The sequence below is a fragment of the Colobus angolensis genome, unplaced genomic scaffold (genome assembly GCF_000951035.1).
Source record: "Colobus angolensis palliatus isolate OR3802 unplaced genomic scaffold, Cang.pa_1.0 Scaffold484, whole genome shotgun sequence".
NCBI lineage: Eukaryota > Metazoa > Chordata > Mammalia > Primates > Cercopithecidae > Colobus > Colobus angolensis.
The window spans coordinates 820748-827055 of record NW_012118310.1 but is presented as its reverse complement, the minus strand read 5'-3'; positions in this window follow the sequence as shown (position 1 = coordinate 827055).

Sequence of the window (6308 nt, the reverse complement as noted above, 5' to 3'; positions counted from 1 at the left end):
TTGGATGTAGTGGAGGAGTCGAATGTGCCTGCAGAGTGTTTGGCCCCATTGGCTAGGCGTGTGGTGGTAACATTCACTGAGGGAAGACCCAAGGAAGAAGAACCAGGTTGGCGGAGAATAGAATGCTGAAGAAGGTTGTAGATCCTGGAGAGCCAACGTCACAGGCAGACTGCTTGGAAATGGGAACTGTTCGAGAAGAGGGGAGGGTGCCCTCTGCCAAATGCAGCCCATGGACCAAACAAAAGGGACTGAAAACTTCATGACTTGGCCACAGAAGTTTCAGTGGCATGGTGTGGGCTGCAGGATGTTTAGAAGATGAGTAAGTGGAGACAGGGAGTATAGCAGCTCTTTCCAGAAGTTTCTGAAAGGGAGGAGAGAGTAGGGGGCTATGAGACTGGAAAGAATTTTTGTTTCATCACTGAACAGAGATTATAAAGTCACACCAGAATCTTTTTTTTCAGTTTTATTTAAATTTTTTTTCAATTTCAGAACTATGAATTCTGAATTCATAGTTAACATAGTAGTTAGTAGCATCTTAGAGGCTTTGAGAATTTAGCATAGAAGTTTCTAGAAGCAGGCAAATGAAAGCACACAGCAGGCTCAATCTCATATATATGACAGAAATCTTTAAGGAGAAGACCCCCAAACAACAACAAAGGTAACCCTTATTGTGATGGTATGGGGGCTTTTAGTGTAAAGAGAGTCAAGCCACCCAGCTCAAAAACTCTGAGGCCATTGTGGGTATAAAGTGTGCAAATGGGTATTTGAAAATATGTGTGTTTGACAAAGATTTCTATCAAAAAAAAAGTTGTGGCAGTAAAGCGGTCAAGTGGTTTTCTAGAAAACTTCAGTTAATGGCAAAATCATGACTTCCAGTACAACTACAGAGAATAGAGACACTTTGAAATGTTTCTGCCCTCTTTGGGGTACCCTGCAATTCTATTCTGTTTATGCATGTCCTCCTCACCCCTGAATTTGTGTGTGCTTTCCTAATGGAACACATCTTTACGCTCAGTAACCATGTTAATTTATGGTGTATTTTGGTATTCCAAGAAGTGAAAAATGGGGAGTTAATACGACTTCTCTTTGTTTTACTCTGAAGAGGTTTTTACTACCAGGACCTTGACATCTTCCACCTTAGTTTATCTTTTAAGTTATCTTTAACTGGAACCATTTTGTCCATTAGCTCTATTCTAATCACCTCTCAGAATGGTTAGATTTACAAGCAACACATAACAGAGAAAACATAAAAAAATCAGCCAGCTTCTCCTGACATTCAACAGCAGTCCACGTCTAAATAGTGAAAAAGTTTATTTGCTTTTTCTGAGGATGTGCTAAGTGATTTTGCAGTTAGAGTGGTACGGCCTTCTAGCACTTAGGCCTGCATTTATTAAATAAATTTGTTCTTTAACTCAAGTGTTAAGTGTGTATTATGAAACCTCAAAGCCAATTTCGGTGATTGCAATGTGCAAATATTTTTAAAATTATGTAATTAAATAGGACTTGGCCTGCAAGATCCACCAAAGTAATTTATTAATTGAATAGTCTGATTTAATTGTATGTTATTTTCATTTATTCAGGGAAGTGCCTGCATCTCTTGCAGAGATAGGAGCCTGTCTTGTATGCCTGTCACTGGAGGTACAGAGGTCCTCTCCAAGAAATCTTTAGCACCCAATTAAATATTAACCAAGAAGAGGGGACTTGTTCCTCCTGTCCCTGAAACTCTGTTTTTATGCCTGAGTCTGGCGATTTTAAAGGAAAAAGAAGGGAGAAAAAAAAAAACTTGCTGGGTAGAATTATTTATAATTCATTCCGTTTATCACTACATTATTTAAAAGTGACTTACTCTTCTAAATTGTGCCAGTGTACAGGGTTATATAAAGTGTGTGTATAAAAAGAAAAGCCCCTTTAATTCAGTGTTAGCTACATCTAACTATGGCTAAAGCCACGCCGTATCTGTTTCCTTAAAATGTCATTTTAAAGGTATTGTGGTTTTGGAGCAGCAGCTGTGACTGAAAAGTCTGTAAACTAAGCTGTTCTTGCTCATATCATTTTTATATTCTTATGTCAGACCAGAAGGCTGCTTTAAATGTATTTTTCACTGTGTATTAGTTCTAGAGCCCGGTTTTTTTTCTTCCTCGGGAACATATGTTCTTTGGGACGTGTTATACTCAGACACTTAAGAAAATAACAATTGTGTGTAGGGGGAAAGGTACCAAAAGAGTTTCTTATTTGAGTATTGTATTTGGGGGAAGATTAATCAAAAAAAAAATTAACTCTCACAAAGTAGAATTTTGGGGCCTAGCATCTGTGTTTTAGGAAATGAAAGAATTCAGGCATACTGTACTAAGTCACGTGAAAGGCAGTAACTTTTAGAAGCCCAAATTGCTTTCCCAAAAGGAAAATATTTTTTGTTGCTATTAAATATAGTTTATATTGCTACTTCAGAACTTTTTTTTTTCCAGTGGGGCCATTTACTTAAATTCTTAGTTAATATTTCTGTCTAGAAACGTCTTTGTCTCCGGAGCCCGCCTGTGTGAATTCCCATTTAATATGCGGTTGTGGACGAGTATTTATTCATTCCATGTGGTACTCCACACCTGATCAAGTGACAGCATGGCGTCATGTCAGCCAGCAAAATGTTTGAGTGACTTTTGAGTAATGGTGGCATAGAAGGTAGAGAGGGTTGAAGGAAATAATAATGGGAATTTTTTTCCTTTCCTATATATTTCAGCATATGTAATGCCTCAACTCTCTGGTGGAAATTTGGAACACAGGATAGTAAAATATTCCTTTTCCTAGAGGGTAGTAAAAGTGGAGTAGAAAGTAGGAGCTATTAGAATTTCCATGGTAAATATAATTTGATTACATATGTCGGGTTGAGTTCCCTCTGAGCTGAGGATTTTACTTATAGAGTTGTTTCACAATGGTATATTTCTTTCCAGTTTTTGGGAGCAAATTTAGCCCTAAGAATTTGCCCTGGCCGGGCATGGTAGCTCATGCCTGAAATCCCAGCACTTTGGGAGGCCGAGGCAGGTGGATCACGAGGTTAGGAGATCGAGACCATCCTGGCCAACATGGTAAAACCCCATTTCTACTAAAATACAAAAAATTAACTGGGCGTGGTGGCAGGCGCCTGTAGTCCCAGCTACTCAGGGGTCTGAGATAGGAGAATCACTTGAATCCGGGAGGCAGAGGTTGCAGTGAGCCGAGATCGCACCACTGCACTCTTGCCTGGCGACAGAGCAAGACTCCATCTCAAAAAAAAAAAAAAAAAAATTTGCCCTAAGAAAATTCCTTTGACCTGCCTCGTTCCTACAGGCCCACATCTGGGTGCCCCAAGTGAGGGAATTAATTTGGGGAGGAAGGCAGCTCTCTGATGGATCCACTGTTGTGCTTGTCCCAACCCCTCTGTCTCTTGCTGGGCCCCACATGGGCCCCAGGTAGTGGCATTCTCTGGGGCATTAGCTGGCCCTGGTGGTCCTTGCATCTAGCCTTGGAAAGGGACCTATCGGAGCATCTGGGGGTGATGGTCACAGTAGTTCACAGGTACAGCACAGCCGTGGTCATCCCAGTGGCCACTAGCTCGAGCTCTGGAGCAGGGCTCTGGGAAACCCTCACCATGCCGTGGAGAAGGCAGGCAAGTCCAGGGTGCTGGTCAAGGGTGTGCTCAGGAGGCTTGGGGGCAAGGGCCGTTTCCCAGCGAGTACACAAGTATTTCAGCATTTTAACACCTTGTTCAGGCGACCCGTCTGTAGCAATTAAATACCATCCCTGAGTACCCCTCCTTGTACCAGTGAGGAGCCTGGGTCTGGAGAAGAGAAGGGGCTTCCCAAATCCTAGCTGAGTTACTGGTGGGTCCAGGAGCAGAGTCGCCTTCTCTTGCCTCCTAATTAAATGATCTCTCCACTTCACTTTGCTGCTTCTTAACGAAAGTGTGGAAATGTCTCCTTTTCCACTTACTTCAAACCAGAGTTGGTTAAAAGAATTTTCTTGTGAACAAAACTAAGAGGCAAATAGAAGATACCTGGGGCCTGGAAGTGAAGGATTTCATAGGAGAAAGTAAAGCTTGTTCAAGTCCAACCTCAGATGCAATGGGCTGTCACAGTCTGTGGGACACTCACGACTTCTCCTCCTGTTCTCTGGCCTCTTTGCTGTTCACAGGATCCTGCTCTTATGTCTCCTCTGAACATGACTGATGTTCCCAGGGGCCATATTCTGTAGCCGTTGCTTTTCTCCATGAATTGGGAGTCATAGGCTTGAGTTCCTGCTTTCGTCCCCACCACCTGCGTGATCTTGGTCACACAGAGTCCCCTCCCAGGGGAGTGGCTTGCCTGGACTTCTCGAAGGCACCTTTTAGCTCTAAAATATTTGCTGTTCTCTCTCATTCAAGATTTTCCCCATCCATGCCTTATTCCTTCCACTTAGTAGTCTGGGTCACACAATTGAAGCAGAAAAAAGTTTGAATTTTGATGAAGAGATTGTCGCAGTTTATCCCAAATCTGTTCTCAGGGGACATCCTTGTCTTTTTTTTATTGGCAAGACTTGGCCAGGGAATTTTTACTTAAGTGAACCTACCACTTCCAGTTTTGAATCAGGTTTGTGCTTGCTATCATTATTAATAAGAGTATTAATTTCTGTCGCTGATAAAGCACGCTGGTATGGCTGGAAAGTGGTTCTGTGCCTTTTCCCCACTGAATTGAAGAAGGACATGAAAGGTTGTATGGTATGGAAAGTGCCTTAGCAATTAAATAAAAGGCTGGTTCATATAAAGGGGCTTGTTTCTATATGGAAAATATGAGCTTTTTCTTTTCTTTTTCTTTCTTTTTTTTTTTTTTTACATGGACCAACTGTGGATTAGTTCACTGAACCTTTTACCCAGCCTTATTCCCACTTGTAGTTCTTCTGAGGCATAGTTCAGCCAAGTCAAAGAAACATGTTATTAAAGGTGAGCTGAAAGGCATTTAAAAAATAAACAAACGGTTTAAGATCCTAAATCAGTAACAGAATCTATATGCACAGACTTGAAAAGTACAAGAAAATGTGTTTCAATGCCTTTGGGTTTCAGGCTGGATTCTCCTCCTGCCTTCTTTGAACATCTCCCCAAAGTCTTTTTTGGTAGTTGGTGGGACAGGCAGCCCCAAGGCTAACCTTGGCTTGTAGCTTTTTGTAACTAATGACTTGCCTCCACTGAGGTAGGTGAGACCCCAATCTTACATCTGTGATTCTCCAACTAATATTGAGGGGAAAAAATAAGTACTTTGATTTTATTTTAGCACTATGTTCTTAAGAAGTTTAAAATCTGATAGACGTTCTCTTTTATTTTTCCAGCCTGTAGCATGGCAGACAGCCAGACGTTTTTTTTTTTTTTTTTTTTTAAGATGGAGTCTTGCTCTGTTGCCAGGCTGGAGTACATTGGCATTATCTCAGCTCACTGCAATCTTCACCTCCTGGGTTCAAACGCTTCTCCTGCCTCAGCCTCCCGAGTAGCTGGGAGTACAGTCCCGTGCCACCACACCCAGCTAATTTTTGTATTTTTAGTAGAGATGGGGTTTCACCATGATGGCCAGGATGGTCTCAGTCTCCTGGCCTTGAGTTCCACCGGCCTCAGCCTCCCAAAGTGCTGGGATTACAGGCATGTGCCACCATGCCCAGCCAGCTGGCTATTTTTAACAACTTGTAGAGATGGCAGAAATGAGTGTAGAAAGTTTTAGATTTATTCAAGTTCTGTCATCCCTGATTATAATGACAGCGGCCATCATTTCTTTGAGCATTCACTTTGTACCAGACACTATTAAGTACTTCTTCTTGTCAGTGCATTTATTCTCCAAAAGCAAATAATGCACTGTAAGCAAGCCCATTTTATGGATGAGAACACTGAGGGACAGAGAGCTTAAGTAACTTGCCTAAGCTCACAAGGTCAGTAAGCACCAGAGCTAACTTTTGAACTTGGGCACTTGAATACATGCTTGTAAATTCTGAACTATTCTAGTCTGAAGTATACTGCATTATATTCTGTAATACTTAGTATTACTATATTCTGTAATACTTAGTTTTAGGTGAGGCAGCCCAAGGATGCATTAAGAAATACAGATACTCGTTCTGTACAACCTCAGCCTTGCCTTTTTAAAAATTCTTTCCTAACTTTCAAAACTTACTTGTTTTTGTTTTTACTTGACAGCCTGTTTTCAGCCAATGAATAGGTAGATATCTATCATTTGCAGCCTGTTTTACTGCTTTTTAAAGAATTATCTTAAAGTTTCATTGTGATTGTGCAATTGTACAAAGACTTTCCCTTATTTTATTTT